General features: G+C 39.7%; 1 long non-coding RNA gene across 3 annotated transcripts in view; it reads left to right on the forward strand.

Moving 5' to 3' along the window:
• Positions 1-17,874, forward strand: part of LOC122560605 — a 160,801-nt gene extending 142,927 nt beyond the window's left edge. For all 3 annotated transcript variants that reach the window (XR_006314775.1, XR_006314777.1, XR_006314776.1), the window contains exons 3-5: positions 8,539-8,748; positions 11,690-11,776; positions 16,285-17,874. This is a non-coding gene — a long non-coding RNA (uncharacterized LOC122560605). The remainder of the gene's footprint in view (positions 1-8,538; positions 8,749-11,689; positions 11,777-16,284) is intronic.
• The last annotated feature ends 1,117 nt before the right edge of the window (positions 17,875-18,991 follow it).

Consider the following 18,991-nt stretch of genomic DNA (forward strand, 5'->3'; position numbering starts at 1 on the left):
CTCCTTGAAAGTGGAGTTGCAGGTAGATAGGATAGTGAAGAAGGCATTTGGTATGCTTTCCTTTATTGGTCAGAGTATTGAGTACAGGAGTTGGGAGGTCATGTTGCTTTACAGGACATTGGTTAGGCCACTGTTGGAATATTGCATGCAATTCTGGTCTTCCTATCGGGAGGCCACTGTTGGAATATTGCATGCAATTCTGGTCTTCCTATCGGAAAGATGTTGTGAAAATTGAAAGGTTTCAGAAAAGATTTATAAGGATGTTGCCAGGGTTGGAGGATCTGAGCTACAAGGAGAGGCTGAACAGGCTGGGGCTGTTTTCCCTGGAGTTTCGGTGTGACCTTATAGAGGTTTACAAAATTATGAGGGGCATGGATAGGATATATAGACAAGTCTTTTCCCTGGGGTCGGGGAGTCCAGAACTAGCGGGCATAGGTTTAGGGTGAGAGGGGAAAGATATAAAAGAGTCCAAAGGGGCAACTTTTTCACGCAGAGGGTGATACATGTATGGAATGAGCTGCCAGAGGATGTTGTGGAGGCTGGTACAATTGCAACATTTAAGAGGCCATTTGGATGGGTATATGAATAGGAAATGTTTGGAGAGATATGGGCCGGGCGCTGGCAAGTGGAACTAGATTGCTTTGGGATATCTGGTCTGCCTGGACGGGTTGGACTGAAGGGTCTGTTTCCATGCTGTACATCTCTATGACTCTATGACTCTAACTACAAGTAACAGAAGTATTGATTCCGCAAAGACATCAATTTTGATACAAAGGATACTGCATACATTTAATTTTATTTATTTTACAGTTTTATTTTTGACTCAGCAAGATCAATTACTCTGAATGAAATGAGGAAGCCCAATGAGCTAAATATTGCACAGAGTTAATTTGATCTAAGGCTACCAACCTCATTTAAATCTAGTGCATAGGCCATACTTTAACATATCAAATATAATAAAACAACATCCTACTGCTTATGATGAATTATATTTAATTTGAAAACCTCACAATTTGAAGCTATGTGACCATTTCTAGTAAAATATCTGGCAATCTCAAATATGACAGAAAGACATTACTGAACACCCTCTGTCTTGCTGGGGTTGCAGTGCATTTTCATATTAAGGCAATGGCTGCTTGCTTCGGTATGTTTCCTGATTTTGGGACTACGAAATTACATTTGGTACATTGCCAAATGTTAATTATTCCTCCATACAGTCAACGCGGCAATTATTTCGTCAACATGGAAACCAAGGCCATACTCAGGGTGGCAAGGTAGATAATGATAACTAGAGTAAGACAGGAAAACCCAAAACATATAAACATTACAACACTCTAGAAAATGTATTCTTGGTAGAGGAAAATGGATCTAAACTAACAAAGGTTTCTGGAAAAAGGAGGTTTGGAAATCGAAAGACAAAAGTTGTGGCAATAGGAGAGTATTTCAAAGTGGATATACAGAAAACACTGGAACAAGAAAGGACAGAAAGTTTGAATGGTATTAGTGTGTTAGAGTATAAGGGTTATGAAGGGGATAGTAGATAAATAAAATTGAAGTTGCTTTCCTGAATGCATCAAGAAGCGACAATAAAATGAATGAAGATAGAAAAACATGATATAGACCTAATCAGAGGCAACAAGTTAAAATTTCAAAATGTTAGGCTGGTTGTTGACTATGGGCGGGTCATGTATTCAAAGTCCACTCTCAATCTCTGACTGATCCCATTTTTTGACCGAAGAGAAAGGTAAGTGCAATGTGATCCATTAAGGAGGAGGAATCCTGAACTCAGCATTTTTACTTAGTACAGAGTTCAAACAGACACCATTTTGGCAATCATAAGGACTTAACTTGTAGCACAGAAGGCATGGTGTTCTGGACTAGATGCAAGCTCTCTTGAAAGTTGGCTAAATGTCGTGATCTTAAGTTTTTTAACAGTCCCTTCATATAAACTTAATACAGTTGCAGCTGTCAGTGAGGGCTAAAGAGGTTTCTGTTGGATTGTTATGATTGCCACGACAGCTGGTGGAGCATCTGCTTGAGCAGTTTCAATCGAGTTCTTTATTGAATTACTCCAAGGATTATTCACTGTGAATGTTTGGTTGAGTTCCAAAAGCTGTAATTAGCCCAGGAGAGGGTTCTGAATTGAGTGTTTAATACTAGAAATAAGTTAACCACATAATGGCATTTAAACGCTTTGAGGCTTTCACAATGGGAGTTTTTTCAATATTAAATCTGGACATAAAAGTGCATCAGATTTATAGTTTAGTTTTGTCACCTCTGCTTGTTTCTTGAAGTTTGCCCATGCTAGCTACTGGGTCTGTGAATATTCAGTTTCCATGCAAGAAATAAGTGATCATGGAAATGAGGGGATGAAGAATAGAGAGCTTAAAACAATTGGGATGAAGTTCCTATAAACTGAGGTGGGCCTTCTAACAATCTAAACTGCCCAGTTTGGCAATCATTCTCTCCTTACCAACTTCTGTGCCTCTGGAGTCAGTTATGCCAAATTCAAAGCCACCCGCCCCACAATGAACACCACATTTGTGGGGGCTTTAATATTGATAGAGACTAATCAAATTAGCAAATGTGGTCTGGAGGTGGACGTATAGAGTTCAGTTTCCTGGAAAAATATGCAGTGGAATCAATTAAGAATAAAACTGTTTCAGATCGATCATTGTGCAATGAAGCAGGGTTAATTAATAATCTCAAAACGAAAGGATAAGTATTGTGAATTCACTTTTAATTTTGAAAATGACATACTTCAATTACAAAGAAGAACTAATCTTAATCAAAATCAGAAGTCATACAACTCCATACACTTCACCTGATGAAGGAGCAGTGCTCCAAAAGCTTGTGATTTCAAATAAACTTGTTGGATACAATCTGATGTCATGTAACTTCTGACTTTGTCCACCCCAGTCCAACACTGGCACCTCCATATCATGGGTACCATTAAATAAAGTCGATTATGTAGGTATGAAGACAGAGTGAGCACTACTGAGACTAAAAGCTATGGAGATAAATAAACAATAGGAAGCAATTAAAAAATCAAGGCTTGATGAGCTGTTTAGTCTTTTTTTGCTTCATTTTGTTGCACTCTTACATTGATGGGCGGCACGGTGGCACAGTGGTGTGGGCGGCACGGTGGCACAGTGGTTAGCACTGCTGCCTCACAGCACCTGAGACCCGGGTTCAATTCCCGCCTCAGGCGACTGATTGTGTGGTCTAAATTGCCCTAGTGTTAGGTAAGGGGTAAATGTAGGGGCATGAGTGGGTTGCGCTTTGGCGGGTCGGTGTGGACTTGTTGGGCCGAAGGGCCTGTTTCCACGCTGTAACGTAATCTAATCATGTTGTCCCTGGTTAAATTACAAGTCAAATTAAGGGCTGTAATTTTGGGAAAAACATCAGATATCACAATTAGTATGGCAACACAGGATCAGAAAAACTTATACTGAGATTGGTTGAGGGTCCAACAGTAGAATCTACTCTGCTGCAAGAAACATGATGGGATCACTTCACTTTAACCTTGTATCACCAGGACACCTCTCATATCAGTGCAGTACTCCCTAATGATTATACTGAGGTTTCTAGAATCAGCTTGAAGTCATAACATTCTGATTCAGAGACAAAAGTGTTACCACTGAGCCAAAGCTGGCAGTTAAACAAAAACAGCAGCTGAAGTTTAGTGTTTTCTGCAATAATTATAAAGATAAGTACACTCATCCCTGGAACATCTGGATAACAAGGACATTTACATCAGGCTCCTACTCATCAACTACAGTTCTGCCCCCAACACTATTATCCCCTCTAGATCTCAAAACTTGGAGACCCAGGTCTCAGCTCTGCCCTCTGCAACTGGATCCTCAGCTTCTTGACCCACAGATCGCAATCTGTGAAGATAGGTAACTGCATCTCCTCCATGATAACCCTCAACACTGGGGCTCCTCAAGGATGCGTCTCAGCCCCATACTGTACTCTTTGTACACCCACATCTGTATTGCCAAATTTCGAATGAGCACCATCTACAAGTTCACTGACGATACCTCCATAGTAGACCAGATATCAAACAATGAAGAGTCAAAATACACGAAGGAGATAAAGTGTGTTGTGGTGCAATGATAACAACCTCTCTCAATGTTGGCAAAACATAAAAACTGATCATTCACTTCAGGAAGAAAGGAGGAGGACATGCCTCTAACTACATCAACGGAGCTGAGATGGAGATGGTCAAGAATGTCAAGTTCTTCGGAGTGACGATAACCAACAACCTGTCCTGGACCTCCCATGTAGATGCAACAGTTAAGAAGCCACTACAATGCTTCTTCTTCCTCAGGTGGCTCAGAAACTTCAGCATGTCCATAAGGGTGCTCACCACCTTTTACATATGCACCATAAAAAGCATTCTATCCAGGTGCATAACAGCCTAGTACGGCAACTGCTCTGCCCAGGACCTTAAGAAACTACAGAAAATTGTGTACATAGCCCAGACCATGGACTCTATTTACACCTGTTCTTGACACAGAAAGGTTGCCAACATCAACAAAGATCCCTCACGCCCTAGTAATGCTCTTCTACAACCTCTTCTGTCAGATAAGATACAGAAGCTTGAACACACACCAACAAGTTCAAAAATAGCTTCTTCCCTGCTGCTGTTAGACTGCTGAATGGACCTTTCTAACTTCAAATAATGTTGATTTTGCTTCGCGCACCTTCAGTGCAGATATGAGCTTGTATGCCTCGCTCTGTCTAAGCGCCCTATGATCTGTACCTCCTTGTTTGCTATGATCTGCCTGTACTGCTCGCAAAACAAAGCTTTTCACTGTACTTAGGAACATGTAACAATAATTCAAATCAAATTCAGAGAGTTACCTTCTGCCTCCACCATTGAGAAAGCACCAATTAAATAATTAAAATGCTGACTAGTGAAATACTTGTTCAACCTGGATTCTGGCCTTCCAAGTCCCATCCAGTCTGAGGCTGTAATGAGAGTTCTATAGTTTCCAGGTTTGGAGGCTCAGGCTGTGAAGCCATGTGGGGCTGAAATTATAAGAAAGTGACTGAGGTTTTGTGATATTGTGGTAGGTGTCATGCGAAAAGGGACTGAGGTTTTGTGATATCGTGATAGGTGTCATGCGGAAAGGAAAGCAAGGGGTTCAGAGGAAAGAGGTGGGGATTGGATTTCAGTGGTTACCATGTTGTCTTCCCATCTCAGTCTCCAGTTGCTCCAGATTGGATAGCCTAACAGGAAGGTTGCCCTGGTAATTCCTATCAGGAAGCCAGTCACATTTTCTGCCTTTTGTGAAAGCCAGCAATGTCCAGAAGTGAGTTGAGCACCTTAAGTGACCTTTAATGGACCACTTTAAGGGCCTTAATTAATGGAAAGTCAATGAACCGAATAGATTATCTCACACAGCACTGAACTGATGAGGTGATGAGAAAGGAGGTGAGTCTATCTCTTGTGCCACTTTGCTCAATTATTTGCCCTTCTTGCCATCTCTCTTACCACCAACAGATAGGGGGATATTCCCTGGCTCACAACCAAATAAAGAGGGCAACTAAATAAGTAAGTGATATATTTTCTCTCAGTTCCGTTGTACTTGTTAAGACCTGTTAAATGACTTGTAAGTAAGCTTTCAGATAAAGAAGCAGCAGTTTTCCACTTGGGAAATTAAATTGACCAGGTAGCAATTAGCTCATCCATTCATCTGGAGTTAATTCAACAATCGAGCAGCTGAAACCTTAGGTGGAGTATTATTTTCTACATGGGTTTTGCTGCCATTGTTATTTTAAATGATTGATGTTGATGAAGGGGCAAACTAAGCATCCACTGCACAAAGTACAGCTGAATTTATAGGCTTGAAAAAGAAACAGAAAGTGCTGGAAATATTCAGCAGTTCTTGCAGCAGCTATGGAACAGAGTCAACACTTTGAGTTAACAGCTAACAGAAATAGAGTAAACTATGTTTTTCTGTTCATAAATATTGCCAGACCTGCTGAGTATTTCTAACATTACTGATCTTAATTTCAGATTTCCAGCAAGCACACTATTTTGCTTTTATCTAACTGTGTTTCAAGGCAATTGGTCACTTTGAGCAAATGCTGGCTTTCCCTCTCATTCTCCACTTGGGAAATTGGAATGTCTAGATTTTGAGGTTTAAGATAATCTTTACTGAGTCAGTTACATCTACACAAGATATGTTTTGGATATAGAAATCATGTCGATGCAGATGTATAGGTAAGCCAAAAATCTAAGGTTTCCACTCCTCCAAGATTGTCCTGTTGTCTACAGGAATTAAAAATCTCTGTTGTGAGAAATCTAGGAGAAAAATTATTGGAGTGATAATCAATTTTGCTTTAAAAATAATTATTTGAACATTTTCATTTTCTATTAACGAAAGCATTGAACAGCGGGATAAAAGGCTCAGATGGTAAACAATCATTCTGTCTGGGAATAAAGAGTTCATTTGCTTTCCAACTGGTGTCAGAAGGCAGAGCATGCTTGATCATGGACATGCTAACGATCAAAGACCAGAGTGTAGGGGCCGAGGAAGATGAAAGTGAGATGTTGTTTGATGAAATCTTCAGGAATATGGTTGAAAAGGAATGGCAACCCTATTCAGGCCTGTTGTGCAGTACAACTAATAATTTAAGGTTGGTTTATGGCATAACTGAATGCAGTGTGCAGTACCTGAGGGATGTGGGTCCAAATGAGGTGCAAAATATTATACCAACTTTGATGAATTTTAACACAAAGCAAGTTTTTATTTCCCTGAAACTAACCCAAGGTGATACCATCACTATGTATGGCAGGAAGCTTTGATAATTTTAACTACTTTGACTGGCACTTAGTTAAGACATAGGATGAGAGTTTTAAGAATATGTTGCAGAAGGGCACCGCATGAGGAATGTGACCTTCCATATGGGTCTTTAAAAATGCCATTGTAGTGAAATTGGTCAGGAGACCCCAAATAGCATTTAACATGCATTCTGCTGCTGGGGTCTGGGATGTCTTTTTTTTCAACTTTGAAGTGATGTCAATTTAAGAAATGAACATGCAAATAAGCTGCAAACCTTATTATTATGATATGACAGGCCATGGGCACTTTGCATTATGGCATTTAAGACATAGGCTGTGTATGAAGATTATAGTGTTCGGCATATATTAGTTTAAGAGAAACCATGTAAATCGTTTGTGTTATATTCAGATCATACAAGAATATTATTTCAGAGTCTCCAGCTGGGAATTCTTTAAAAGTAAAAAGAAAGAAGAAACCAAACTCACAAGCTTCAAACCAAAATATAACAGCAATCCAAAAGTTCCACAGGATAGAAAACTGAAAAAAATAAGATTTCTTTGCAAGCTGTGAGTACCTCCAGGTTGGCCAGGTTCATGCAGTCAGGCAGCTCTTTCTATGTAAAAGCTATTTTGAATTAGAACGACTGTCAGGAGTCAGTCCCACAGTGAGCTTCGGAAAAGTGTGCCTATATTCAAACACTGGAGGAAAAGCAAGCTGCATTCAGGAACAATGCAGAAAGAAAAAGAAGAAATTGTGCCTGAAGCTCTATGCCAGGGTATTGTTGATGATAAAAGTTAATGAGGATGCATGAGACAGGCCAAAGGCATCAACCACAGCAATTTTAAGAATTTCAGAATCCACACGAGATTCCATCAGTCCCTTTGTCCAAAATTGTCAATGATCTAATTGTGAATGGAAACAACTTTATCTTTGTCACTGATTATTTCTTTCAAATTTCAAATTATCAGGAAAGTATTGAATGCTTCAAACCTGTCCATGGCAGATACATTGAGTGACATATTCAGTAAGTTTGGTGCACCTAAAGAAATCATTGTGGGCAGACATTTCAGGAACACTTGTGTCATTTGGGGCATAAACCAGGTGACAGCTCAGCACATTACCCCAGAGCAAATTGTCTCTCTGAGCAAAAGGTTCACACTGTTAAATGGTTAGCACTGGTGCCTCACAGCACCAGAGACCCGGGTTCAATTCCCGCCTCAGGCGACTGACTGTGTGGAGTTTGCACATTCTCCCCGTGTCTGCGTGGGTTTCGTCCGGGTGCTCCGGTTTCCTCCCACAGTCCAAAGATGTGCAGGTCAGGTGAATTGGCCATGCTAAATTGCCCGTAGTATTAGCTAAGGGGTAGATGTAGGAGTATGGGTGGGTTGCGCTTCGGCGGGTCGGTGTGGACTTGTTGGGCCGAAGGGCCTGTTTCCACACTGTAAGTAATCTAATCTAATCTAATTCATCCTGAAACAAGATTTTCATGCTGCCATGTTGCACCTCGGAACTACACCTCTGGATATAGCATTCTCATTGTCAGCTGAGATCAAGTTTAGAAAGTAAGTTAGGCAAATCACTATTGTCCAACTTCTCTGAGATGTAGGATGCAGCTTTTGACAAAGAAGGGAAGATGAAGATGGTGCATAATTGACATGGAAGTGCATAACCATCTTAACTATATATAATACAAAAGATCAGAGTTACACACCTCATAGTGGGATGATGGTTACTCACACAGGTTCCAAGGAATGCAGAGAACCCTGGGAAACACAAAGCAAAGTATAAAATACTCCAAGTGTGCGCAGTGATTTCAGAATAACTTACTCAGATGATGACATTGTGATGGAACATGGAAACAATAAAACACATTGATGACACATCTGCAAAGTAAGAAAAGTCAATGGCCAAATCCACATATCTGGAAGACATTCCTAACCATTGAACTGAGGTATGGATTCTCAGTAATCTGCACTTATAAATTTTCTGATCTTTGACACTAATTTTGTTGTTACCCAATGTTTATGTGTTTATATTTGCAGCATATGAGAGATATCTTTGGAAAAAATGGGACATGGTTTTATTCACCTTTGGAGTGAGATCTCTTTAAATGCTCAATATGCAAATGAGCCAAGTATACAGATATGTTCACATGACTACAGATTTTGTGCTCTGTACCATTACAGGCACAGGCTGAATTGTGTACATTAGTTCAGCTGTAACTAAACCCACTTGAGATTTTCAAGTAAATGTACCAAATTAGATAATACAAATTATGGCATGGGTGAAACCCTCAACACTGCCAAAACCAATGGCAGTGATTGGAAAATTGATGGGAATAGAATGAGTAATTGAACAGTTAGACTGGGGAAAAGTTAAAGCTCCCCCTTACAATGCACAGATTACTACCTTTGCTCCCCTTCTAATTGTAGCCCCTCTAAATCTGTTTGATTGCTGCTCTTTCCACCTTCCTGTTTGGTGGATATATTTCCCAGCAGTTTTCAGTTGTAACCTTCTGATGTTGATTCCTCTTCCTCCCTAATAACCAGTCAGCTCATGGGACTCTCTACCCTTGTAAGAAACAGAACAAGTGAACTTCTGTTGTCTTTACCGGTCTTCAGGGTTCCCAGAATGTTTTCATCCTCACTTGTAGTCTTCCAATGACTATTTTAGCCAAAGAAAATACACCTACTCTTACAGAAAGCAAGTCTTATGGCAGAAACTCATTGATTTTAATGTGGTAATCATGTAGGAAGATATCCTTGCCTCCACCAATTATCCCAGACAGACAACAGAGGAAGGAATTGACATTTTACTGGAAAATACAGAAGATAATGGTGAATTTCTTCCTCAAATAATCCTAAGTGTGACTGAAATGGAGGTGGCACTTAAGTACGTGGAACTGATAGCCGAAAGCTTTCACTCATCCCGACAATGGTTTTGAATTTTTTAATATATTCATTCACTTTTTACACTTAATTTGTGATAAATATTTGGTACATTGAATTTACCCAGATGAGGAAATCAGGCATGTACGCCTCAATCATGCTTCTTGACCAATTGCTAAGGAACATAATTTCGTGCTGGATACTGTGAATGGATTAAGGATATTATGTGGACAAGTAGGAGAATCTTACAGACATCCTGAAATTAAAGCAAATTAATCATAATTAATCACAATGGGCCACAAATTCCTGAGATTTTCTCCCAGGATTTGCTGCTGTCTTTTGAATCCAATCAGGTCTGGAGAAGTACCTTTATGCACTGGCTTGCCATTTTCATGGGACCTCAGATGTCATCACATGCAAATAAAGAGTGATAGGCTGTAGCTATTATACACACCACAGACCGTGATAAGAACGCACCTTTTGGTTTTTGGGAATGCAATCCAAAAGAATTATTATACCTTACTGATTCTAAAATGAATATCGGTGCTGAAATTACAAATGCATATCACAGCCCTTCATAACTGACCTTTGCTGAAGTTTATGATGACACCAGCACCTATTTACTGTGAGCCAGACAAAACCAGACCTGACAGGTTATCTCTGCTGAGGCCAGCAACATTGTGTCTCAGAGATGGGGAACAGGAATTGGGAAGGTTTCTGGGTCCTGTACCCTTCCCAGAACATCCCTGGAATGAAACAGTCATTGAACATTTGACCTGGGAGCTTGAGTTGGTTTCCCTTAGCGATTAAAGGCATGGGGCAAATATTGAAGCTAGAGGATCAATCAGAGATCTCCAGTTTCATAGGAATAGTCAGCTACAGCATAAGGTAAGTAACTGGAAGGATGCTTCAACGAAGGGATCCCCAGCTTATGGAAAGTAACGGTTAAGTGGTTAATATCCATGTTATATTGACTCAACACATTCCACAGATATCGCATCTAGTGTATAGGCAAAGACAGAGTTCTATACTTGCTTTTGGAGGTACCTATACCATCTCCCAGCTCCTAATTGGCCTCAGAAACATATCTTCAACAATTGTTTCAAATAAGGTAATGAGTTTCTTGCTACATGGCTGGCTTCCAGAACTGTGAATGTGCAGTAGTCAAATACCCAACGTTGGGAAGTTAGAATGCTAGTCAGCCTTGTAACCTTTGAAATATATCTGTCTCCATTATTAACATCAACATTGTCAGACAACATGCTTGCCGTTTAATAGTCTGATTATCCATCGACAAATCAGCTATAGGAAGTAATTCTGAAAACCGTAAAGCAAACTCAACACAAATTCTGCCAGAACCCAATAAAATTTAAGTTGTAAGATTAAACCTAAGCAGCAGTTTATGAAATTGCAATACTGGGTGCCCTTGTTTAAAAAAATAAGTTCTCTGATCAAGTTTACAAAAGCGAGATCATCTCTTACATGATCTTAAATTGTGCTAAAAGGCTTCACAATCAATTAAATACTTTTAAGTGTTGTAATGGAGGGAAATGTGGTGGTCAGTTTACATGCAGCATGTCTCACGAACATGAATGAAACTCAGAACTTAAGTGTTTTCAGTTGATACCTACTCCGAAAATATCACTGTTCTTCTTCAAGTAATGGCTTTGGATTGAGAAGACAGCCAGTATCTGGGTTTAACGAATACAGTTGGTTCACCAAATCTCGATTTAACAAATACACAAATACTTAATGCAGTACTTAGCTGATGCCTCAACCCAGATTATACACTCAGGTGGATGGAATTGGGGTTTGAGGCTATGAATCCCTGAACCAGAGATATGGAAGTATTATCATTGCACCAAGACTGAAACATAACTCATTAAATTAGGTACTGTATTTATCTGAAGTCAGCACTACGTATTTGGAAGTAATTTTTGCTGTATTTACATGAATGTTCATATGTGTATAACATTCAAATTCTACATCTGCATGTTATTAAAGATGCACTTCACAAGAGAAGAGAAGGAAGAGGAGGAGTAGAAAGAACTCCCTTATCAGCTGCCAAGAACTCCATAGGGAGGCCAGAAGGTACCAGGCATCAAAATCACTTGTTTGCTCCTCAATGCTATAACACAAATTTTCTATTGTGATTGACTGATCCCAAGTCCCCCAGTAAAGCAAAACATTTTACCCCTCCCACAGCATTCCAGCCTCCAGGAAACAGAATTCCTATAAGATATTACCTTTAATGGGCTGCCACAAAATCCTGCAACACACAGTTATAACTTTCTAGGCATGGGTAAAGAAAATAAAGCATTCTGCTTGCCCAAATAATGAGCAGACATACTACAGAATTTATTGAAGTACAAAAAAATTAATTAGGAGCAGAAGTAAGCCACTTGGTCCCTCTAGCCTGCTGCATGATTCAGTAAGATCTCGGCTGATCTCATTACTTTGCATTCCTTCTAGCCCCAAATAACCTTTCAACTTTTTGCCCACTAATCTGCCTAAAATCAAATGATTCGTCTTCCACCAGACTTTGAGTAATAGGGTTCTGAAAGACTAACAACCCCGTAAGCAAAAAATAAATTCTCCTTATCACTGTCTTACATGCGTGATTCCTTACTTTTAAACATTGACACCTAGTTATAGATCCTCCCACAACAGGAAACATCCACCGTCAAGTTCCCTCATCTTAAATGTTTCAATCAAGTCACATTTTACTCTTTTGAACCCAAGCAGATACAAGTCTGGCTTATGCAGCATTCCTGCTACATGGTTGGCTTTCTGAGCTTTGAATGTGTATTAGTCAAATAGTTAATGTTGGGAAGTTAGAATACTGGGAGAAAGTGAGGACTGCAGATGCTGGAGATCAGAGCTTAAAAATGTGTTGCTGGAAAAGCGCAGCAGGTCAGGCAGCATCAATGGGACAGGCTCAATGTGATTTTGTGAAATGGTAATCATGTTTAACTATATCTTCAGAGTTCTTTGAGGAAGTAATGTGCTGTCCCTTTGATGCTGCCTGACCTGCTGCGCTTTTCTAGCAACACATTTTTAAGTTAGAATACTAGTCAGCATTATAACTCTTGACACCCATCTGCCTCCATTAGTAACATCAACATTGTCAGACAACAGGCCTGCCATTCGATATTCTGATTACCCATTGTCAAATCAACTATGGGGACTAAATCTGTGTTTGTTCAAAACTTCTGAGGTTAATATAACAGGACGTCCAGATCTCTCCACACCTTAGAGCTTTGCAATCTCTCAGCATTTAGATAATATGCTTTGTGTTAATTATTCCTGTCAAGATGAACAATTTCACATTTTCCTACATTATACTCTATTTGTCAAATCTTTAAAAGTCCACTTAGCCTCCTCCTGTTTTCTTCACAGCTTACTTTCTGACCTGTCTTTGCATTGTCAACAAATTTTGCAACCATACCTTTTATCCTCTCACCCAAGTTATTTGCATAAATCAGTAAAAAATTAGCACTCCAGGACTACTGTGGCATAAAATTCCTTACATGTTGTAAATGAGAAAATGACCCATTCTCATATACTCCCTGTCTTCTTGTTGCCGTGAAATCTTCTATCCATGCCAATATATTACTCCCTATACTATGGACTTTTATTTTTCAAAATGAATTTTGAGAAAGTATGCTGAAAATGTCTCTGGATACCTAAGTGAAATATATCTGCAGCACATTACTTCCTCAAAGAACTCTGAAGTTATGGTTAAACATGATTTCCATTTCACAAAATCACATTGAGTCTGTCCGATTATCTTGAACTTTTCAAAGTATCCTGCTATCATATTTTTCGTAGCAGCTTCTAACATCTTCCCTAAGACAGGTGTTAAGCTGGCTTGTAGATTCCTGCTTTTGGTTAACTTGATTTTTTGAATAAAAAGAGTTACATTTGCTTTTTTTTTCCAACCTAGATTAGATTAGATTACTTTACAGTGTGGAAACAGGCCCTNNNAGGCAATTTAGCATGGCCAATTCACCTAACCTGCACATTTTTGGAGTGTGGGAGGAAACCGGAGCACCCGGACGAAACCCACGCAGACACTGGGAGAATGTGCAAACTCCACACAGTCAGTCGCCTGAGGCGGGAATTGAACCCGGGTCTCTGGCGCTGTGAGGCAACAGCGCTAACCACTGTGCCATCGTGCCGTCCACTAATAGAACTTTCCCAAATCTAGAGAATTTGAAAATTAAAACCAATGCATAAAATTGCTCATTTGCTCTTTCTTTTAAGATACTAGGCTAACAGTATATCCGGACATGTGAACTTCATCATAGAAATCATGGCATCCCCACAGTGTGGAAATAGGCCATTTGGCCCAAAAGGTCTACACCGACCCTCCAAAGAGCAACCCATCCCCTACCCTATTACTCCACATTTAACCCCAACAAATGCATCTAACTTACATATCCCTGAACACTGGGCAATTTAGTATGGGCAATTCACCTGACCTGCACATCTTTGGATTGTGGGAGGAAACCAGAGCACCTGGAGGAAACCCATGCAGACACAGGGAGAATGTGCAAACTCCACACAGACAGTCATCCAAGGCTGAAATCAAACCCATGTCCCTGGTGCAGTGAGGCAGCAGTGCTAAGCACTGAGCCACTGTGCTGCCCACTTGTCACGTTGTCGCTCCAACAAAATGCTCAGTAACAGCTGCTCGGTAATTGTAAGAAGAAAGTTACTTCTTCTCTTTCATTTAGTGAAGACAAATGTAAAATATATGCCCAATTTGTCTGCCATTTCTTTTTTTATTGCTAATTTTAAAGAGTCACTTTTTATAGGACTAATGAAGAGAGTTGAAACGTCGATTTGCCTGCTCCTTGGAGGCTGCCTGCCTGACTGTTTTTCCAGCACCACACTTTTTGACTCTGATCTCCAGCATCTGTAGTCCTCACTTTCTCCTAATTCTCTATTTGTCAACTCTTATTTTAAAAAAATTGTCAAAACTTGTACTGTTTTAAGAATTCTAGCCAGCTTTCTCTTTTACTCTATGTTTTTCCCTCCTGCTGTTTTTTTTAGTCATTCTTTGCTTTATTTTATATTACGTCCAAACTTTTCTTCTGCCAGCCATCTTTTTTTTTCTTTCAAACGTGATGCTATGTTTAATTTTTATAGTTAGGCACAGATCCTTGGTCCTCCCTTTGGAATTGTTTTCTCATTGGAATGTATTTATTCTGTGTTTTCGGGAAAAGGTCCTAAGTTTCTGCTACTACATTTTATTAACCTATTTCTTATGTTAATTTGCTAATTCACTTTACTCTGCTTTCATTACCTCATTATTGCACTTATATTTAGGTTTACAATACTAGTCTTGGACTGTCACTTCTCTCTCGAATTGTAAAATCCAATCATATCATGATTCCTGCTACTTGACTATGAGAAACTATCCTGAAAACATCTATGAACTCTTCATATAGATTATATTAGAGCATCTGATTTTTCCAGTCCATGTAAATTAAAATCCCCCATGATTATTGTCATACCCATCTGACAAGCTCCCAATATTTCTTCTTTTATACTCCAAATACCACAGCCATTACTTGTTCCCACACATGAGTTCTTGCCCTTATAGCTTCTCTTCTCCTCACAAACCCCTCCTGAAGAGTTCGTGAATCTGTGGAAATCACCATCCCAGCGTGCTGTGGATGCCAGAATAAACTTAAGAAGGGCATAGACAGATTTTTAGTTAGCAATCGATTAAAGGATTATGGAGAACAGACAGAAAAGTGGAATTGAGGTCAAATGAGATCAGGAATGATTTGTTTGAATGTCTGACTCAAAGGGCTGAATTTTCTACTCTTGTTCTTAGTTCTTATGTGCTTATGTTTTAAATCCTGGTTTCCTCAACTCAGGTTATCCCTCTCTATTATTCTAATGCCTTTTTAATTAATGTTTCCATAACTTCCTATCCTTCCTAAATATCATTTACCCTTCAATTTTCAGGTCTCAATCTAAATCATCCCTCAGTCATATCTTAGTAAGGATAAAAATAGTGGTTAAAGGATCATACTTACTCAGTTCTACTTGCATTCACAGTTTATCTGTTTTAATTTGAATTCTATGTGCGTTATATGCAGAGTATTTAATCTTATTCTTTTCGAGCCTCTATGTAATTCATTGATTAACTTTTTTATTTGTACTTTGTCATGATTTGTATATCAATTCCCATGTTAATATATTTCTCTTTTGTGTGCCAGTTTGATATTTATGCAACCTTTAACTTAATGCAACCAAAGTACATTTCTGGTTCAATGAATAATGTTATATAATAATTAATAACAGCAGTATGTAGTGAAAATGAGGTCTGTAAATTTATCAGAAGCTTGTTCTTCTTGTTTGGAAAATCAGGTGTTTTTGGACAGACATTTTCCATTGTATTCAGATCTTTATGTTTATCTTATAGTCACACTCTGAACATGTTCATCCACATTTAGCCAAACTATGTTTTTTCCATACCAGATCTCAAAATGTCTCTACTCTTGTAGATCTACTGCTTGAGGAGGATCCTCTGTGTATTTATAATACAATTCTCTTTTCTCCAATATTTTTCTTGGTCTCAGTCAATAAAGAAATAATCCATGACCACGACCATATACAAGAACAGGGACAGCAAATACATGAGAATGCCATCACCTGCAAGTTCCCCTCCAAGCCACTCACCATCCTGACTTAGATCTATATATCACTGTTCCTTCACTGTCACTGGCTCAAAATTCTGGAATTCCCTTCCTGATGGCATTATGGGTCGATCTACACTGAATGGATTGCACCAGTTCAAGAAAGCAGCTCAATACCACCTTTTCAAGGGCAGCTAAAGGTGGGTAATAAATACTGGCCCAACCATTAGTGTCCACATCCTATGAATGATTAAAAAAAACCTAGATATTATTTTTCTTGTGTGGCTGCTACCTTTAGTCAATCCCATGTGGAGATTAAACCCGGAAGACACAGCTGCATTGATAAAGAGTGGAGTCAACTACATCTGCTTCCCTTTACACCAGCAACAGCAAATGTGAACACAATGACAGCTTTATAACACTGTTGGACTTCTTACCAATTTTGTTTGGGTAGGAAAGTATTAATTGCACTCAAGTGGGAATACATGAACCTCGCAGAATAAGGCTGCTTAGTACAACTAAAAAGTGCAGTACTTTATATACAATCAAGCAAAGAGTGAAGCCGAGAACATCATCTATGTGTTGGCAGAATTCCCAGAATTCTCCCCCTTAGTTACAAGCTTGGATCCGTTCCCAATGGACAATGAATGGGTTCCAGTGAAATTGCCTCAACCAATGATAGTTCACAGAACAATGCTCCTATGATCCTTCTACTTACTCCGTTTGGCAGATGAAGTTTGTTTCTAGCCACTGAAACCTTAACATCTTTCAGAATCTCCAACACATTTGGATGCAACATTGATTATATTGTCCTGTGAACAGGTTTTATTCCCCCCCCTTAACATTTGCAATATTATCTTGAATATTAGCCATTACCCTGTTTCAGCCTGAAAAGCAATTTGAATATATAACTGCACTTTCTACATGATTGACTAAAGTAACGTTTTTAATGTCTTTAATCTTTAGTCAAAGATGCCCCGGCTACCTCAGTGGACTGTTCACATGATCTTTCACAGGGAGCCTGTGTTTTTGCATCTTCTTTTAGAGAAATGAGAATGTGGTCAGGCAAATTAATCAAACAACTGCAACATCTTTCCTTCTGACTCAGAGGGCGTAACAATGACTCCAGGGGCAGGGCTAGTGGAGTAAATGACAGCAGGATGAAAAATGTAAATCATTAAGGAGTAAAAGAAAGACTCGGGGGTGGTGGGGATGTATGATAAGAGATTAACAGCTGTTATGTTATTAGCTGGAATGGAATTTCAGTGATGTTAGATCATATGGAACAGAGGAATGAGAGAAAATGATTCTAATGGACTCCTTCTGAACCATGTCTCTGTAAATAGTTAATAAATGTTCATTTGTAATAATTATTATTTCCAGCCCTCATATGTCAAAAGAACCCAGTTGTGAGATATGTGTAATTTCTAAGTGAATTGCTTTCAAACCATCTTTGGTAGTGCAGAGTTGGTGGATGTACCTTGTAGATGAGCTGACACTAATTCCCTCCTGGCCCCAGTATACTTCCCTTCACATCCCCCAACCCCACTCAGGCTCCCGCATCATACTCCAGGTCACTCCATGGCATCATTTCTGCATATTTAAAACAATTTTCCTGAAGTTGTCCTCCTTTTCTGTTCAAAAGAGCAGGTTATTATGGGGGGGGGGGGGGAGAATTGCAGAAAAGAAACAAGTTTGTGATTATAATTACTGCCTTTTGTTTAATTGCTCTCTAGGTTTCCACCTAACAAAGCAGGCCATTGCACTTGGTTTTTCCCAATGTTTTCTGGATCCAGAGAATCCCTACAGTGTGGAAACAGGCCATTTGGCCCAACAAGTCCACATTGACTCTCCAAAGAACATCCTACCTACTCACCCCTCTCTACTGTATCCCTGTAACCCTACATTATGCATGGCTATTTCACCTAACCAACACATCCCTGGACTGTGGGAGGAAACTGGAGCATCTGGAGGAAACCCACACAGACACGGGGAGAACATGCAAATGCCACATAGACAGTTGCCTGAGGCTGAATTTAAAACTAGGCCCCTGGCTCTGTGAGACAGCACTGCTAACCACTGAGCCACCAAACCACCATGAATTTTGGAAAACCAATGGGATAATTTCACATAATGTTGTCAAGTGATAGCCTTTGGGTTTGGAGGAGGAGACAAGGATAGATTCTTGAAGAGCAATAAAAAATGACATTGAGCAATCAGAAAGACAACCCATTGTAGATGGGTGTTCTGGCAATGTTTGAATGTCCAAAATCTAATTAAGAGCAGTGACATAGAATGGAAAAAAGACATATAGCAGCTAGCTCTTCTCCACTTCCCAGTGAAGGTCATGATGGTGGTCACTGTGAATAAAGCATCTTTTCCCGAAGCCTACCATGCCCTTTGGTGCTGTCTGTCATTAAACCCCAGCCCCCCCCACCTCACCACCACCACCACCAAGCCTGGTTCCCTTGGTCACCGTTCTTGTTCCATCTCCTCTGCATTTCCACCCTAGCCTGGACTCCCCTATCTCTTTTACCACAGTTCTCCCACACTACAGGCGTCCTTGCAACATTCTTAATAATTGACAAATGGATAGCTGGGATTGATACTCAAGATATCTGACGGACTTCGACCCTGGACATGACTAACC

This window comes from Chiloscyllium plagiosum, chromosome 2 (genome assembly GCF_004010195.1).
Source record: "Chiloscyllium plagiosum isolate BGI_BamShark_2017 chromosome 2, ASM401019v2, whole genome shotgun sequence".
Taxonomy (NCBI): Eukaryota; Metazoa; Chordata; class Chondrichthyes; order Orectolobiformes; family Hemiscylliidae; genus Chiloscyllium; species Chiloscyllium plagiosum.